Raw genomic sequence first — 19,657 nt, 5'->3', positions numbered from 1 at the left:
TACTGTCTAAGGGCCCGCAGTAAACCTTGACCTCTCTGTTGCATCTTGGCTTTTTAGTAACATCAGTGAATCCATATCAGTACTGTCCATTGATTGGTGCATTACTGTGTGGTTGGGCGCAAAAATTATTCATTGCATCCCTCAAAGGTCCAGTGTGTAAGATTTAGGTGAAAGGGATCTATTGAAATACATTTTATAAAAATGATCCTAGCGATGTTTTCACGAGTGTGTTTCATCTAAATTATACTAATTAATGTTTTATTTAACCTAGAATGGGCCTTTTATATTGAAATATATTTTCATGAGGTGGGGTCCTTTCTATGGAGGCCGCCATGTTTCTTGTAGTAGCCCAGACTGGACAAACCCTTTTGAGTTTTATTTTTACGTGGTAGACATTATATTAAAATTGTATCGAATTTGTTTTATGGACTCAACCCCCCACTTATTGAAATAAATGTATTTTCTACTTTTATGATTTTCTGAATATTAAAGGCCAACATGAATAACCAATATACCAGTCACCCATCACAGGAATGTACATTTTGCTGGTGGCCATTCTTCACCCAGACAACCAGATAATCTGGCTAACTAGCTGGCTATGTGGCTTAAACTAGCCGATACTGCTGATTAACCAGCCGGCTAACTAATTTAGCGTGGCAGCTCGTGCTGCTGGTCACAGTGCAGCAAAGGGAGTGAAAATGACCCTGTCCTTCTCACATCACTGTGCACTTCCTCACAGCTGACATATTGGCTTGTCAGAGTAGGACGAACGCACAAGTGACTCAGTTCTGACAGGAAGTCATGTCAATGTGACAACGAGCCAACAGCACCACAACCCTGAAACTGAAGCAGCTAAATGGAATTCAGCCAGCGGTCATTTAGACATAACATCATTGTTTTCCTTTTGTCACAGATCAAAATATCTTCTGTGGAAGAAGTCCCTTTCAACCTTAGACTCAGTGGAATGATGATTTTATTTGTGACTGCTTGCCTCTATTTATCTACTAGTTATTAGATATTTACTGTGTTAGATAGATAAATATATGTATTATTATCAGGTTGAATCCTCATTTTCCAATATAATTATCTTCGAGATAGCATAAAAGGGACTTTTACACGCTACCACCGAATCTCTCTCACACACTAAAACATACACACACACAATAGCAGACACACATACACACACACACACACACACACACACACACACACACACACACACACACACACACACACACACACACACACACACACACACACACACACATACATACACACACACACACACACACACACAGTGTAAGACTTGCAACACTTTCGTTCAACATCTGGGATGTGGAGACATTACACTTCCACTTTACTGACAGCAGGCCGAGGGGATCCCAGAGGACAACAGATATCAACTACGCCACCTTGGCTTGTGCTGTCAACTGCTTCCATTACTTTCCTCGACTTCTGTAATTGTTAGTTTTGGAGTTAGGTCACTGTGGGGAAAGTTGTGCTTTGTGAAACCTGCCATGCTTCTGTATAGCTCAAAGTAAAAAGACACATCTAAAAGAGAAAGTGTCAGGATTTTACAGTGATACGAGTTGACTCAGGGCCCCATTGACTAATTCATATATATATATATATATATATATATATATATAATTGAAGAATCTCAGTGTTTATAGAAACAGTGACTTGGCTTTAAATTTTTATATCATCTACCAATTATTCCACAAACCCCTGTCTGACAGTGGAACTGAAATCTTGCAAATGTTTCATCTAACCGGCTTCACGATTTAGGTGTCTACAGCAAATGGCCAAAGAAAGTACAGTTCAGAGTTTGGTGTGATTTGGACTTGCAATATGTTCAATAATAATAAAATGTAATAAACAGACGCCCAGCGCTCTGTAGGAGTCTGAAAATATCTTGTTCTATGTCCTAGGATGGACTACAGCAGCGATCGGTAACTGGGTCAAACCGAGGGTGATAATTTGCTGCCACATCACAGTGATATTGTTATGTTACCATATCTGAGTGACACACAGACACACAGAACAGGCGCTGATCTCCATCACGGAAAATACATTCATAGTATCAATCTCTGTTTAAGAATATGAAAAAAAAATAGCATTCTAAAATCACCACATTAATTGTGTTGCTGTAATACTGTATGTTAACGTGAATAGCAGAGATTTTATTTTGCAAGTTGTGACCTTTTGTCTGAAGATGGTGTCATTTGCTTAACAGACCTAGCCCCGAACTAGTTAATTTTCATCAAACTGTTGATGCCGGGTCCGATTATGCCGTTGATCTATTGTGTTTAACTGTGTGCAACAGGCATGAAATACCCGTGGGCCCTACCACACATATTAGTGTCATACTCATGGTAGCTGTCATTGTCTTTTAATGATACTGTATTTGTACAAGATTGCTGTATGGGTGTTGTTTTGTGAGTCTCATCATGGACCATCCACTTGATCCAACAGATCCTCGGAGTTCTAATGTCACAAGCTTTGCACTGATGCTAAAATCTAAAATGCACATTATTTTTGCAATAGCTTCCGAGGCTTTGATTATGTTGTGTTAATATTCAGGCCCTCAGGGTTTTGAATGTTTGAAAAAAATAGCCCACGATCATCTAACATAAGTCACCAACAGTCGAACCGTGGTCCGGACCCAGAAGCTGCTCTGTACGGACACAGACGCTGTTATTCGATTTTGACGGAGTATTTCTATTTTAACCTGCACACTTTTCTTACACTTACAGTAGTCTTATTTTAACCTTGAATGTACTAAGTTTTCATATTCTTCCGGAAAGTTACTTGAATTTCACTTTGGTTTTCATTTATTTTGCGGTTGGACAGTATAATGTAGATTGTTATATTCTATTTTACCTTAATGGACCAAGTTCTTTCAATAATAGAGAGGTACGGGTAAAAGGCAGATTAGCAGTTCAGACTGGAATATTTTTTGTTGTGGAACAATGTCTTACAGTGCATACTTTATTTTTTGGCCGATTGGTTTGTATTTAAGAGAAGATTATTAAATAAATAGTTGGAAATTTATAAAATTATATTTTTGATAAATTCATTATTATATTAATCAAGTGATACAAATTAATTGTTCAATTAATTGAAAAAACAAGCGTCAGATTAATCGATTAAAAAAGAATGGATAGGTGCAGCCCTAGTGATCATGTACAGTAGTCAGATGGAAGCTGGATTGCAATCTGTAGCAGCCAAGATAAAAAAAACTGGAAAAACCTTTCACGTCGCCCAGCAACACCCATTCTGTTTGTTTATGTTAAATGGGCTCTTATCAGCATGTTTCTCTGATAAACACTTTGTGTCATCTCCTTTTCAGGAGGAGCAGTGCAGATCCCATTACTGATGCATTCAACACTCAACGGACAGGTGCTCTTATCTGCACTGGTTGTAGTGGTCGGCTGCATTGTGTCTGCATGCTAATGAAGCTAATCTCGCCCCAATCACAGCCACTTTATTTAGAAAAGAGTTTAACATGCTGCCACTGGTAACATTACATGTGTTTGTACAGATATTGTCACATGGAGAATGTACAGTAGTACGTACTATGTGCACAGTACACAATACTTATACACTTTACAGTATCTAAATTATACTGCAATTTCTCTATGATGCCAATTCCAATCGAGTCATTTAACAGTTAATTGAAACATGCCTGTGCATATTATGTTAATTCAGACTCTGTTTGATCAGACTGTACCTGAGACATTAAAACACACACTTAACAGATCAACTGAGAGTTCCTCTAACCTTCAGTTCTAATAAAGTTTACTCAAAAACAACAGCCATTGAAAAAAACAAAGAGAGGCAGTTTAATAAGAGAAAATTCCTCTATGAATGGTAGATAACAAAATGGACCTACAGATGGCTGAAAAAAGCAGGCAATATGGTCTGTACTGGAGCCAAGTTTTGTTTTGAATCACAGACTATAAGGCTGTAGTTAAACACGACATGGACGATGCTACTCCAGTGATATTCAAACAAGCTCACTACCAAAGCAGTTCTGTACCAGACAGCAGCAATGTGGTTTTAAAATAAGTCAGAGGTTGAGCAATTTGAGGTCAAAATTCATACAGTCTGTCGAGGCGTAGCGCACCTGCTAACCACTTAAGTGTGTTAAAACTTGCATTTCATTGTATTGTTTAAATGTATAGTGTTCTGTTTACCAATAAATAAATAACAGTAAAATAGGAAAATCCACTCTGATTGGGTGTGATTGAAACTCCACACTCGGGTGAACATGCTAATTTGCCCATACAGCAGCAGCAAAATCAAGTACTGGGAAAAAAACAGAAAGGCAGACTCGTTGACTGGCAATTGGAAAGCAATCCATTGCTGTTTTTAAAATCCTGTGTATATCCACAAACTTTGCTACAAAAGGTCCTGCTGTGATATTAGAAAATGAGAACAATTTGGAAGAAACACAAACGTGAGCATGATTAATAAAACAACAAAACATTAAACTGTGCCATGTTTGCACCGCAGAGGAACATTTTACCTGGATCTTTCCATTATCAATTCAGTATTTTCAGTGTATGGCCTCAAACATAGTCCACAAAGAAAGGCTGTGCCGTGTTTTTAAAATCAAAATATATGATAGTGTCACTCTATTTAATAACCTCAGTTTTTCTCCCATTCACAGATACAGGTTTTTGTTCTGCAGTGAAAGTGTTTACTGGGAGCCGGCTCCTCATGCTTTAGAGAGTGGGATTTGTTTTCTCAAACACTATTTTCATTTAAGACTCTGCTTGTGAATCTAAAGAAAATAAAAAAAAAAACATCCAGGTTAATAGAGCATCTCCATCTTTACCTTCTATACTTCATGGGTGGAAAACATCCCCTTGCTGGCAGGCCTATTGGACAAAGACTAATAATAACCAATTACTGCTTTAACTGTCTGGCCCATGTGCCTCATACATGCTGTGAGAGCCAAAGCAGAATTCCTTAAGTAAACCTGAGGACAGATCTGAGAACAGCATTAGCACATTAGCGTCATCCTCCATCAGGGTCTCGTTACATCTGCTCCAGCTCGCCAACCAGGGCTTGTTTCCACACCAGGATGTAATGGGGACAGAAGATTCCTGCAGCTACTGTCTCCTCGCCGCTCAGTAACCGAGCACTTAGAGTACAGAGGCTTTGTTCAAAATGAATCCCCAAATTAGCCACCATTTCACTCTGCCCACATTCATATTGCATCCCAGCAAAATGTTTGCACACGTCCACACATACATACACGCACGCACGCACGCACGCACGCACGCACGCACGCACGCACACACACACACACACACACACACATAAATATGCTGCATGTGCATGGAGTCACTGGGTTCTTTTTTCACCTTCATCTTTTGGAGAAAGGATATTTGATAGCTGGACATTTTTTTCATTCCTTCCAGAAAAGAGGAACTTTTATCTCCCAACTCCATTAGGCCCTGTGCCCACTTCTCAGCTCTGTAACCAGAGAAGTCCCAACCCGCAGTCATGTCTGCTTCAAATGATACCCAATTTCAAGCCTGCAAAATGTGAAATCAAGCCTGACAAACCCAAAACACGGCAATAACAACTGACACATCTTGCAGTGTTATGAGATGAAGAAAAACAAAAGGAGACTATGCAGTGATGGCAGAAAACAGCGGCAATTAAAACTACAGTGGCTCGTAAACAGGGAAAAGTTGTTTTGTATTTCTCTGTGTTTCTAAATGGGGAGCTAAATGCAGATTGATGCATCAAGTCGACCCACTCAAGTGAAAACTCATTACTAACTTTAGTATTTTGTCTATAGCTGAATTGGGCCCTGGTGTGTGCATGGAACCGGGTGGTGGTGTAGTTTCTGCTTCACGTAGCATCTCTAAAATGCGTTTTACTGCACCATATTGAGCACATTAATACTAATCATTAGCGCTACCCTCCTTTGTGTTTTAGTGCAGAATTTGTCTAAATTACACCTGAATCTGCTTCATTTTTCCACACAAGTGCAGGTCATTTTGTTTCGATACTGTGGTGGAGTTCTGCCAAATGAACGGAGAGGAAAACATTAAACCTATGGGTGAGGGGCACTGGGGCTATTATTTTGAGTTGATGCCGTCATTAATAACTGGACTGACAGCTGTGCCAGGGTTGTGTCTTGTCACGGATTCTGTTTGTGACTTTCACAGGCAGAATTTTGAGGTGCAGCCTGATATTAGTGTGTGTAGTGCTCCACAGGTTCAGGACTTAGGCATCACTTGTACTTTTAATGTGACACATGAGGTACATTAAAAACAGTGACCTTAGTGAACTAGCAGGATCATAAATCAAACACTATCACAGACACAGTGTCTTAACCGGTGCAGTACTATGACCCTTTTCTCTACTTTAGTTAAGAATCTGACCCCAGAATGTTGAACTAGTGTTTGCTTTCTTATAGACTTTATGGGGCATTCAATATAAAGGGATGGCAGTTGTCCAAACAGTATCTAATAAATATTATAAACTACTGCTCCATTGAAAGGAGGTGATGCACTACAGGCTTTTGATTCAAATGCCAACATGAAGTCCCAACCAGATATGTCCAACTACGAGGAGGCCAAAGGACTGATCAAGAACATACCGACAGGATCCTGTAAGAATAGCTAGAGGAAGTTGCTACAGAGAAAGATCGACAACCTTGTTGGCTAGCAGGTGGTTGGTTGGTTGGTGGTTGGATGGATGAATGGACAGTGAACCTCTGGGGTTCACTGGTACCTTAATGGTTAAGCAATCACAAATATAACCTTAACACCCTGGCTTCCGTTCAAGCCAGGGACCTTTGTTCTATATCACATTCTTCTCTGTTCCCCCCTCTCCCTTCCTGTATATATCTACCCAGCCAACCATCAAATAAAATCAGATGTGAACCTTCCAGTCCTGAATTGCTGAATTGCTGAAATCATGCAATACTGAGCAGCTCCTGGAGTCATACCACATCCTCACTTCCATGAGTAAGAGTCACAGCCCCTTCCCAAGGGTCAAAATTGTAAAAAAAAAATCCACTAGTGCTTGCATCGATAATCCTGTGACAGCTAAGGTATAAAAGCCGAATCCGCTGGCTCATCAACCGCAACAAAGGGCCCCTTTGTCTCTCGTAAGAAAAGAAAAAAAACAACAACAATAATAATCATAAAACCTTTACAGCCCACTCCTCAGCTCTGGCCGCAAACATGTGGTATGGCTAAATAAAATCATCTCCAGGAAAAGAGAACCATCTTTTTCACACCAACAGTCTATAGTGGTATGAGAGTGTGTGTATGTGTGTGTGAGTTGTACTGTTTGGGCCACATCCGGTTAACAACCCCATTAACTGGCTCACAAAGCAACCCCGGGGCAGCGATAACATCAATCCCGACTTTAGAGGCCATTACGTTTCAGGCCGAGATATCCGCGCAGTGCTGGAAAAGTGAGGTGAGGGAGTAGCTCGAAGGGCGGCAAGGTGTCACCACCCGTTTGTCAAGGCCAACCCTCTGTCCACACTGCAAACCCGGCCTGACCAACATGCGGACACACACACACACACACACACGCACACACACACACACACACACACACACACACACACACACACACACACACACACACACACACACACACACACACACACACACACACACACACACACACACACACACACACACACACACACACACACACACACTAATAAAGCTCCAACAAGTACCTGTGGGCTGCTTGGCAGGGGATGACCATTTATCTGCTTCAGTTAGGCCTTCACTCCACACATCTGCTGAACAGAATCCAACAAGGACTCACAACTACAAGTACACTTTCTCTATATATGGCAATATGAACAATGCAAAAACACACACTGGAAACACAACCCACTCCCATTAATGCACACTCTAATTATGATGTACAGAGTCGTAGATGCAATACCCATAGTTTCAGTCAATGTATACACATAACCAGATGGCTGACAGACACACATAATGAACATTAACTCTCATACAAAGACACACCACACATGGCAATATGCACACACAGATACTTACCATCCACTTTCCTTCACCCACACACCACCCACTCACACAAACACACACACACACACACACAACATAGAGTTTCAGCATTGTGTGAAGGTGAGGGCTTTGTCCACTCGCTGTTCACCGATGATAACATTCACACTCTGCAGATGCTGGAGGGAAAGGTCAATGAACCTCCCCCCACCACCTCCTCTCCTTCCCCCTGCTCCACGGGTAACTATTGAACTCTGAGATTCTGTAAGGAAACATATTTGTGTGCAACTCGGAGTGCTTAATAGCCAGATTCCTCCAAGGGAGACCTAACTGCCTCAATTAAAATCACATAAAGGAGAAAGCGCGACTCCTAACAGCATAAACACGTCTCCTCTTTACTGCAAACAAGGATAAAGAGTTTCCCCCTGATGGAGCCAGGTGGATGCTGTTTTCCTCTCAAACTCCCAGGTTGGAGGCAGTAATCACGATTAGGGAAGTGCCAGGAGAACTGGCACCGATGAGTGACAGCTACCCCCACCGTCCTGGACATATGGTTGGGAGTGGACCGTTTTACACACAGCACCGAGTCAGCTCTCCCAGCGGGCCCTCCCCCCCTGCTGAGCGTCTCCCAGCTATGGTGAGACAGGAGGGTGTCCACGACAAACTGTGTTAGGGAGTGCTGAGGGTTTGTTCACAATTTGAAATAGGACACATTTAACTTGAGGGGAGATGAGAAAAATACATCTACACTCAGTTTACTAATCTCCCAAGGCTGACAAGGATCTTAACCATGGGATAATCTCGGTGTGCGCTACAGTGAAACAGTACTTTGTGAAGGTAGGGTATTCCAAAGGTTGGTTGATTTCCAGGTGCTGTTTCTTGATCAGAAATTAAAGCTCCAGCTCTGCTTTAAATGCATGGATTCAACTGCATTCATCAATATTTATTAGAAAGGGTGGATTACAATACAATGTGTAATTTGAGACATGTCAATCATAAGGATGAAACCTCAGAGGATGATCCCATCTGTTTCCCCTCAGTTCTACTGAGGATATTGTGTCTTTCAGGTCATTTTCCTGGTTTTACAGCTGCTGCTTTCATCTTAATAACAACCTGCCTTGCACTAAACAGAAGTCATGAAATATAATACGTAAGCAATACCAACATGCAAGTACCCAATAATAGATACACATTTATTGTAGGCAGCTAACATTCAAGCATCTGTGCAAGTTGAAACTAAGAACCACTGTATAGTTGGTGCAAGCACCGCAAGTTAGCCTCAGCTAACTTCTTTGCATTAATTACTTTCATTAATATTAGTGATTACAGATGTTTAACCCAAAATGTCCAGCGGTTGTATATGCTTGAAATACTAATAAGCAGATTCCCATTAGAAATGAAAAAGAGTACACAGGCAGTTGGTTGCTGTAGTCTTTGTCAATTTTGTGATAGATCTTTTCCTTCATTAAAGTGTTTGGCTGAATTGTCTGTCATTAATTCATTAATGAACACTACAGACACTTTTGGCTTCTCGCCTCCGGAGTTTCCTGACGGCCAAAACCACAGTCGTCCCCAGTTGTTTGAACTGCCAGCACAGGCAGCTGGTGCAGAGATAGCCAGGCCCTAACCCAGTCTGAGGACCACGGTGGTCCTGAGCCACCGATGGCTGAGACATCCACCACTAACCAGCGGTCCCTGGTGGTGATGGGACGCCTATATTTGATTAGAGGTCGTTACCCTTTTCAAATATATATAAATATAATGACATAGACACATCCCAAATGCTGATACATGAAAAGGTCCAAGATGGTTCGAAACTACTCTGTGGTTTTATGAGCCATGTTCAACCAAATGTGATTTGATGGTTTTTTTCAATACTACATCTCAGTATTGTGTCAAATGTCGTTCCAGGTGTATCGGATTCTACTTAGATCGTAGCTGGTCTACCCTATGTTGTCAAAGAGATATTGTTCAATCAAAAAAAGTAAAACGAACTGTGCAGTGCACCACGATAAAGTGTGGTAAAAATGTGCTTCACATTTAATCATTTTGCTTCATTACTGTTCATTTTCAGCCAGCCTGACCAGGCTTTTGACAGGAGATACCAGTAACTGTGGACTAAACCTGACAAATTCTCTATATTCTCCTGCAGATTTTCATTCTTGTGGTCATCGTGGGACACTTAAACTCCCCACTGAATGGCAGGCTAATGAAATTCTTTGGCTGCAGCTCCTTATGGCAGAGTGAGGCAGATTCCATTACAGGCTTTACGGACTGACACCCCAAACACGGTTCAGTCAAATCCTAATCCTATATTGGTCGAAGCCTGGGCAATATTCTTTTCATATCGTAGGGCTCACTTCATATTTCTCCCACTCGTATGTCTTAGATACATATCACCAGAGTTATTAGAAGAGTAGAAGCCGTGAAAGATGGCTGGAAAAATTAAACGTCTCTACCAACTTACCCAGGCTTCAGTAGATTGATTTACGTGACAAATAAGAAGACTTGCATTTATTAATATCATAATCCAGCACTAGCTAACTCCTCAATACATATGGTGGAGACTTGCATCTTAAACATTGCTATGACTATGGCCATATTAAGAATCTCAGAACTGTCTCTTGGTTTTCTGTGTGTCAAATATTTTGAAGCACTTTGATAGAACACAACAATATTTGTGAAAAAGCTTCATTTGAGCAAACTAGGCGGAAATATTCATGCTATAAATGTTTATTTTTAAACTGGGAACAGACTGACTGACTGTATTAAGAAAATAGAAAGTTAGGGTTTTAGTCAATATCATAATTTTGATATTAACAAATTGTCCTATTTTCATCAAATCACACTATCAACTGATATCAAAAGACATCTCAATAAACTGGCCAGGCCTATTTTTGACGTCAGCTAAACTGGGCCATAACTAAAACATGCTACCTGAGGCTGCAGTGCCATGTCAATCAATGTTAACAAATTAAGATCGTATCCACAATACAATCTTAATTCTCAAATCTCAAAATCAACAGTTTAGTTAATTTTAACTGATTTGATTAGTTTGATGTAACTATGGTGGGTTTGGCAGTTCCTGAAATGAATGGGGAGTGCTTTGACATGTACGAAATATAACATTTCAACTATTCGTTTATTAAATTGAATTATGAATTATAAACCAGTAAAATGAATGTATCATAATATTGCATCTATGTCCTGTGTCAGGGAAACATGTTAAAAGTTCCATAATACACATTAAGTTGCTGGCCCACTTTATCTGGATGTGGTGAATAGTTTCTGCTGAAATGGGACATTTCTGCTTCGATTTTCACCCAACAAATGTCCTATTTCTAAAAAAAACATTGTAGCATTTTTTGTAAATACCATTTACAGTGTTATGATTCACATTCATATGTCTGCCATCCATACATGTAATTCTCGTCAACGAGGCCAGGAGTGTATTGCAAAAATAGATTTTATTCATAATTTGTAATCATGTGGCCCTTAAAAAAACATGCTTGTTATTTAATTAACAGTTCTACATTTAATTCATTCATATATTCATTGTCAACTAATTTTCATGTCTGTTCTCTCCAAGTACAGTACCTTACAAATTCACCATTATGAAAGAAATCCACCAGTAATCCAGGTACAGGCTCAACACGTTTGACTCTGGATTATTGCATATTAGGCCCAAAACACACCCATGATTAATTATTAGACCAAGTACAACACAGTTGAACCTAGTGCAGCGACCTTTATTCCAATAACCTAGCAACAACCACGTGCTTTAGACCTTGTGCCTCGATAGTTGAAATAGAGCCTGAAATATCAGAATCAATCAGTATCAGCCTGAGTCAGGTAATAAATGACATAAGGTGAATGGGGGGGTATGAAGGCCATTGCAGGCTTTGGATGTTTCTCAACCCTGTCTCGTCAGTCAAATGTGTTTAACATAGAGTACATTCAGGTGGCTGTTTATACATGCAAATAAAAGTAATGCATTTTGTATTGAGAGAGGCGTTTCTGTTATTTAGTCTATCCTCACTGAGATCATTTGGGGGTGGAGGGTTTATAAAAACACCAGTCAGTGTAAAACAATACTGTGCACAGTACAAGTCAACAGCTCCACAAACTTCAGCCTCCAAAAATGACCATAAAATTGATCAACGCGTCTCTAAAACACTGAACATCATAAACTCCATGAAGGTGGGATTCATTACAGGACTGTTGTATTAAACTGCATAACTTTTTGCTTGGTGTTTGTAATAAACTGGCTGTGTGTGCTTTGCAGAGATTTTATAATCTTCAATGGCATACTCAAACTGAGAGCAGCAGCACTGAGCCTTCACTGGGATTTATCGGTCGATGCATTTTTTACCACAATTCATGGACGTTCTACACAGAAGCCTGCATAAAACCTCCTGTGGAAATTTCTACCTAATTTCCCCATTGCTGGTCAGCTTTTGTAATTCAATACATCTTTGTTAGCATTAAAATTATGGATAGAATCTCTTTTTTTACAGACACAATGTCATTTAATGGAGAATTCATCAGGATACTCTCATAATTATGTTGAATGAGGGCTGTGCATGTGGCTCCTGAGAGTAAAGGAAATTAACTTATATAATATTCCCGTCCTTTGCAAATCCCTTTTGAGATATCCCTCTGCTTTGTTCAACTGATGTATTATTTGTAACTGATCTGATGGGAATTCTATCACCGCGAGTCCAACTAAAGCTTTTTCTGTGCTTCACCCAGTTGTCTACAGTAAAGTGTATGTACCAACACTAGTGATAACAAATCCGTTCTGTCTTAAAGGAAAAACCTACCCGCCCATCCTCTTACGTTGTTATTATTCATCAGTCTCTGATGCTGTTGACTGCATTCCAGGGGTGGTTTGTGATAAAGTGTCTGTGGCCTCCACATTTCCCCTCAGCCCGCCTCATCTAGGACTGCTTCACTTCAACATTTCCCAGAATGCCTTTCAACAACGGGGGTGTACGCTCGTTCCTTTTAGTCTCAAAGGGGTTTGTGAGCGGATAAATTGTTGTTGTGTATAGTTTTTCATGAGCTGGCCACTCTGTAAACACCAGGGTGTGTCTGCAGCCAGGCCCCTCGCTCAAAATGCCAATTGCCCTGTGGCTGCATTGCATTATGGTCCACTGATGCTACTGTGGGTAGTGGGAGAGGAATCTCTTTTTCTTCTATGATGGATTTTTCCCCTGTTGAATGATGGTACCTAGGCTGAAGGCAGGGGGAGATTCACGCTTAACCTGAAGGTTACAAACGCATTGACAAAATGTGCAAGGTGGGTATGTCCTTTAATTTCTGATCACATTCAGATAATGCTTGCTAAAATTTCATCTGCAAAGAGCTGCATAGTTAGTTTTTTTATATAGAGATGGAACTGGAATAATCTATAAAAAATGCAATCAATATTCATGCACCCACTATGCAGTAGTGCCAATCCTAAGGTGTTGTACAGCACACAGTGCAGATAAACACTGTCCTCCCCTTGGCATCTGCTGCCGGCGAACTCAAGGGCATTGCCAGCTTTATCAGCGTCCAGCGATTCATCAGGATAGTTGGTAAATAAGAGATGCTATCAGGTGCTCCTGGTGGCATTGAGGGCCTGTGTCCTAATCAATAACATTACAATTCTTCACTGATCTCCTCCTCTGATTAGCCAGACTAATCCAATACATAATGTAGCTGTCTTTACTGAGCCGGGACAAAGCCCTCCCGTTAAGACCGCCCTTATCTGTGGTTTTGCATTTACTGCTGATATAAGGCGGGCCTATATTCCAGGAGCTCCAGCGAGGACATCCTCTGGCTCCTCTAATTGCTAATCCACATGGGCCAGGAGATAGCGATGAGATTTCACTTGGCCTGGCAGCGCCACAGGCAGCTAAGTGCGCCTTATTGAAGCGGGAGGTAACCAGTCGGTGAACAGGGGACAGAGTAAGCTGAGGTAAAATGGCTTGTAATTTTTCATCTCCCTTAAATGGCAATGGGAGATAGCGGAGTGGCTAAGTAAGAAGAGATGGGGCAGGTGGGCTGTCACTCAGCCTGTAAAGAACAGCGATGGCAGCCGGCACTTTAGCGATGTGGGAACGCTGATGAACAAGCTGAGCCTAATTTGAGTTAATGAATATGAAATATGCATCAAACTTCCCTTGCAAAATGATCTGCGATGAGCATAGCTGATGGAGGAGGAAATGAAGCTGCATTAACCAGTCAATGTTTAGCTCCTGAACGCTGATTAAACCAACGATGTGGTTCTCAAATTGTCAAGTTACACACATTAGTCCATGGAGGCCTGAATTACACGGTCCACACTGTCGTTGGGGGAGATAAATGCAAGGTAGCAGATAAGTCTTTCAAGAAAAGAATGTACATCATCAGAATAATCTAAAAGACGCCTTCGCCAAGTAAATAATACGAAGGGGCTTTGAATTATTCATGGTTACCATGGTTATATAAGGGTCACCTGTAACAACCGTAAGGACCTCGCCTCAAATGAGCTTAAATCTTAAATCACATAGAGCTCTTCTGACAGGTAATGTTAGTGGGGAACACTGAATATTTTTAGGCACAATGCAATTAGGATAATTCCAGTGAATTAAACCGGAATATGATTAAAACTCCTGTGAGCATTGTGATGGTAGCACCGCAGATGAGAGCAGCTGAATGGATGCTCTGTAGGTAATAACACCTGCCATGGATTGTCTGTCGAAGGCGTTGCAATCTACAGTATATCGATTATTCAGGTGCTTGTGGTTTGTTGGTTCATGGTTTCTCTTATCTGTATTTTTACCGTCCATCACCCGTCTCTGCTTGGTTAGGTTTGTGGTTCGGCCATTTTAAGATGAGATTGGATGAACTACAGCCATCAGTATTAAATTGCTAAAAACAAAAGTCCATTCACAAAACGGGATTGGACACCGGATCTGAGGGACTTATGCCTCCACCTGGGGTATCTTCAGAAGCTGTACACAGGCAAGTGGACTTGCTTGTGTCTTTTGACGTTTTTTTTACCTCTCTTGCGAAAGGCTCCTTCAATTCAGAACTGAAGCAAGAAGTCTATGTACACTTGTACAATTTCTGAACCATTGTAAATATACCCTGTGTAAAAAATCTACACATTTAAATAATTCCTGTGAAGTCATTTCAAAAACCTCTGGGGACCCTCCAACTTTAAGGGCTCCATCTGACGGGGAATACAGATTAGTGAGGGAGATTGCAATCCAGTGATATAAATTTGAACAAGACTTTAACTAGTGGCCTGATGGTGATGTCACGATTGGTGTACTGGTGTCCATCTATGCATCACTGGCTAACAGTGTATATTTAATCCACATAAGGCCAACCCATTTTCAGAGGGTGCTAAGATACCCAGAGCTCTGTCATAACAAGCTTTACAATGACTTTAGATTTATTCATTGCATCAGTGAAACAGCAGTTAAATAGGAAGATAATGATGGTGTTGTTCTCATTGTATCCACAGGTGTCATTGGAACTATTCCACACATGAAAAAGACAAAGTGTTTTCCTGACTGACTTCACAAATTGTATTTGAACACAAAACACTGCATTAACGCTTGTGTTTCTTCATAGTATTATTCCCGCCCTCCTCCCCACAGGTTTACGCCCCAGCACCTGTCACTCATCTTGATGTGGTGTATATCTTTAAACAGCATCCAGCCTGAGGTCTCAGTAACAGGCAGGTGTTCCTGTGGCTTGACAGATTCTGGTGATGGTGATGGTGATACTTCACCCACAGCCATCCCTGTGGTCATTTCATTTCAGAACAAAAGTTTAGGCCTCAGGATTTCTTCTGTCTCCCTGTCCTGTTTCCTGAAAGTGTTTTTCATCCCTTTTTTTTTTTTTTAAAGACTGATGAAAATGGCTTTTCTATTAATTCATAAACTATGGTCTATCTGTTCATTCCTACATTCTTTTAAACAGCTCAGCAGTGATTATTTTAGACCAGCCAGTGTCCCTTTATCACAGTTTGGTGTTTTTTTCCATTCTGCATTGACTTAATTTACATGCACACCAATAATCCAATCATAATGATATTAAAGCTCCTTCATCTAACAATGGCACACATTCAGTCGTCATAGCAGGAAAAGCACGAGTGTAACTAATCGTATTAACTCTGGCTCAGTCCCGTCAAGTATTACGGTGAGCCATGACAGGTGGGTCAGCGTGCACAATACCAGGGCCTTGGGACTAAGAGACATTCAGTAATGTTGTTAGACATGTGTGTTTCTTGCTCTACATCAGAGAATTAGATGCCATTTCCAGACATGCATGTCTTTCCTTTTATGCTGAAGAAAGTGACTAAATGCACATCTTAATGACAGCGTTGGCACAGAGAGATCAGGTTGAAGGTTGAGGTAAACTGTAAAGCGGTGGAGGCTTTTTTGACACTCCTCTTTAGCATGAGAAGAGAAATAATAATAGAACCATCCTGATGCTAACAGCTCAGAGTAATGATTTAGTGGATGTTTTGTTGTAAAGGTCACCTAAGTGCACTTTATATCTACAGTGAATGTGTTAGGGAGGACAGATAATCTGCTCTTATAACTACATCAATTATAGTCTGTTCATATTTATCTGTCAGAAACCTTAAATTAAAATGATAAGGGATTGGATCTCTCTCTGTACTTGCTTATTGTATGTATAATGGTGTATATAGTTGTTTCTTTAAATCTGAATATTATAAATGGGGGGAAGTGACTTCTCGACGGGGTTGTTTGGTTTGTTCGGGCCGGTGAGCAACCGGCGAAGTTCGGCGAAACTTTCAGGAATTACCGTGAAGATCAGACTCTTTTTCTGGGCGGTCAGAGGTGGTGAGAATAACATGGACTATTTTGTATATTATTGTTTGTGGAAATCTCACCACGCCACACCTGCTTAAACTTTGCTTTGGGACGTTTTGGGGGATTCAGGGCTATACGGGACAAACTATTTCGTATGATGAACTGAGGGACTGTATGAACCTGGGGTGTAGGGGAAATATTGATGTATGTGATTTGTGTGAAGTTGAGTGGTTGTGTTGACTTTCCCGTCTTTGTTTGCGGGCACCCGTCCAGGTGCTACGTGTGTATAATTAGGTTTATTGAAAATACAGATTATTAAATGCAGCGTTCTGGATGAATTTTGTTATTATATATATTATTTCATACGTTGTGGGGCCAGATGACAAAGTTAGCGATCCTGTAAAGTATTATTAGTTTATTATAAGAGGGTCAGTGGGTGGCGCCCGTACACTGCGTGACAGATCCACCCGTTCTCCTTTAGAATACCGTACGTAATTTTTCCCTTACATTCTAAACAAGGTGAATTGTTACATGGTTATCATTTGATGTAATCTGATTATTTAGTTCATGTGCTTTGTAGGACTGTTATGCTTGTCAGACATAAGAACTAGAGAGAGTGATTTATTTGAAACTAGTGTAAAGAAACATGGGCTTCAAAAACTGGTAAAATGTCATTGAAAATCAGAGAACCTCTTTAAAGAAAAATAAGAAATCCTAATAATTTTTGGATTAGAGATTTGATACATTTTTCATGATATCATAACCATCCAATGCTTGATAAAAAGTATGGCTATGTAATCAACTGGATGCCAGGACTCTACAGTATGAATAAATAAATAAAGTCATTCAACAGAAACGCACAAGTGCTTTTACTTTGAAGAGGGTACAGGAAGTGTTGAAAATATGTATGTTGTGACATGTTCAACAGAGAGACATTGAAACTGTGGTGAAAGATCATTGTCACTGTCTGTTCCAATGTGAACCTTGGGGCACTCAGAGAAAAGAGGCCTTGATTCTCCAGAGGAGCAGCTCATGTGACTAAGCTATGAATGTACCGCGCCACTTGCGCAGACAGTGTGGCCCGGGCTTTAGCTAGTGAGCTATGAAACCATGGCAGACTGAATCATCCAAATCTTTCAGGATGTGTTAGGGACCCTGTAGTTTCATATCATGGTGTTCAGTGGTAATTTCACTCAGATGTCTTGTATCAAATTAAAACCACCATGTATTACAAGGTTAAAATAACTGAAGTTCGTTGGAGAGGGCCTATGTTGCTCTGCTCAATGTCATATTGACAGAAATAAAGTATCTGTATGAAGTTTGATAACATGAGCCACTTGTGGACATACCAGCCCAAGTGAGCAATCAGAGCAAAGTTCCTGTGTAGTGAAGAGAGCAAGGCTGTGTTTTTAAATGCCCTTGAGAATGTATCGATTCAGCTGAGTTAAATGTGCTGTGTGTGAATTTTTTTTTTTGTAAAGAGTTTCATGGTCATGTTTTGATTCTGTAACCAGTCATTTAAAATGTCACTTTGGCAGATTGTTAGCACATGTGATGCAGCACAGGCTTTTGACTTTTGAGTAGCCAACTGTATTTTGTACTTTTCTACTGCACACTGAACAGCAAAGACTCGAGCTTCCAAATCTCATGTTGCCATTATCAAGCTCCCAACTATTTCACAGCATAGCAATCACACCATGATCAACTTCCACAAGCAATTCAAGGCTCTTTCCTGTGGAGCCACCTTCATGAATACAATAAATACGGCTTTTCTCACAGCCCCTGATCACAGCATATCTAGCCGAGGTGTCTCATTGGCTTTGTTGTTTGCCAGAAATTCCCTCAAGAAGCCTCCGTCAGGTCCTCTAATCATCATGCTCCTACCTGACAAACACTTATTGGGCTTAATTGGTATGGCACCCTACTACGCCCCTCACGCTCCAAATCCTACCTGTTACACATCTCAGCATTAGCTGAACATGTGCTAGCTGTTGACCTTGTTGAAAGATTATTCACACATTATTTTAAGATTTCTTGTCTAGTCTCACCTGAGGCCCTGAAAAATCTCCTCAGTGATGGTGCAAACATAGACTCAATAATACCCACTCAGTTTCATTTCTGAACATGAAAATTAAACCAACACTGTAACTTGGCACAAACCTAATCATCAAAAATAACTGCAACAAGGAAGTGTAACTGATCACAGCCTGTGATAAACCATCTATAAAATCACAGCACCATTTAGATTTATTGAGACTTTGAAAAAACATTTAATATGACTAATTTAATACTGAATGTGCCAAATAACAGGCCAACAAAGCATGTGAAAGGAGATATCTTACCCAGAGGAGACAAGACACAGCTATTACTAGTCTTTGAGCCAAAAAAGAAAATTCTGCCTGAATTTGGTAATCTGGGACAGGTCACTTTGTAATGTGGGACACTTTAAAAACGCCTAAATCACCTTGCTTTATGCATGCCAAGCTCAATATTACCTCTTTTTTGTAACCATTGTCAAACAAGGACAAATACAAAAAGCTTAATATGAAAATATAAATTATTCATAAAAGGTCATCGTTAATATTATTTCATATTGATATAGAAGTTATATTTTTTCATAAAGAAGCCTAGCGTACATAAAGATCAGAACTATAATTTTATTTAAAACATTCTACTAAAGGTGTCAGGTAAAGCGAAAACAGAGGCCGACATTTCCTACATTCTGGAAGTGGCTGACCAGTTGTAATAGAGTGGGCCAGCTGGCCAATCAGAGCAGAGTGGGTGTTATCCAGGAGACAGGAGCTGAGGTCTCTT

The 19,657-nt window shown here is 40.4% G+C and overlaps 1 protein-coding gene across 1 annotated transcript in view; it reads right to left on the bottom strand.

The window, feature by feature from the left end:
* The window catches only part of unc5db (unc-5 netrin receptor Db), a 198,809-nt gene that overhangs the window by 95,083 nt on the left and 84,069 nt on the right, over positions 1-19,657 (bottom strand). The window lies entirely within an intron of this gene.

Source organism: Pleuronectes platessa, chromosome 4, assembly GCF_947347685.1.
Source record: "Pleuronectes platessa chromosome 4, fPlePla1.1, whole genome shotgun sequence".
Classification (NCBI taxonomy): domain Eukaryota; kingdom Metazoa; phylum Chordata; class Actinopteri; order Pleuronectiformes; family Pleuronectidae; genus Pleuronectes; species Pleuronectes platessa.
Note: the sequence above shows the minus strand (reverse complement) of the source record. Positions and strands in the feature narration are given on the sequence as shown.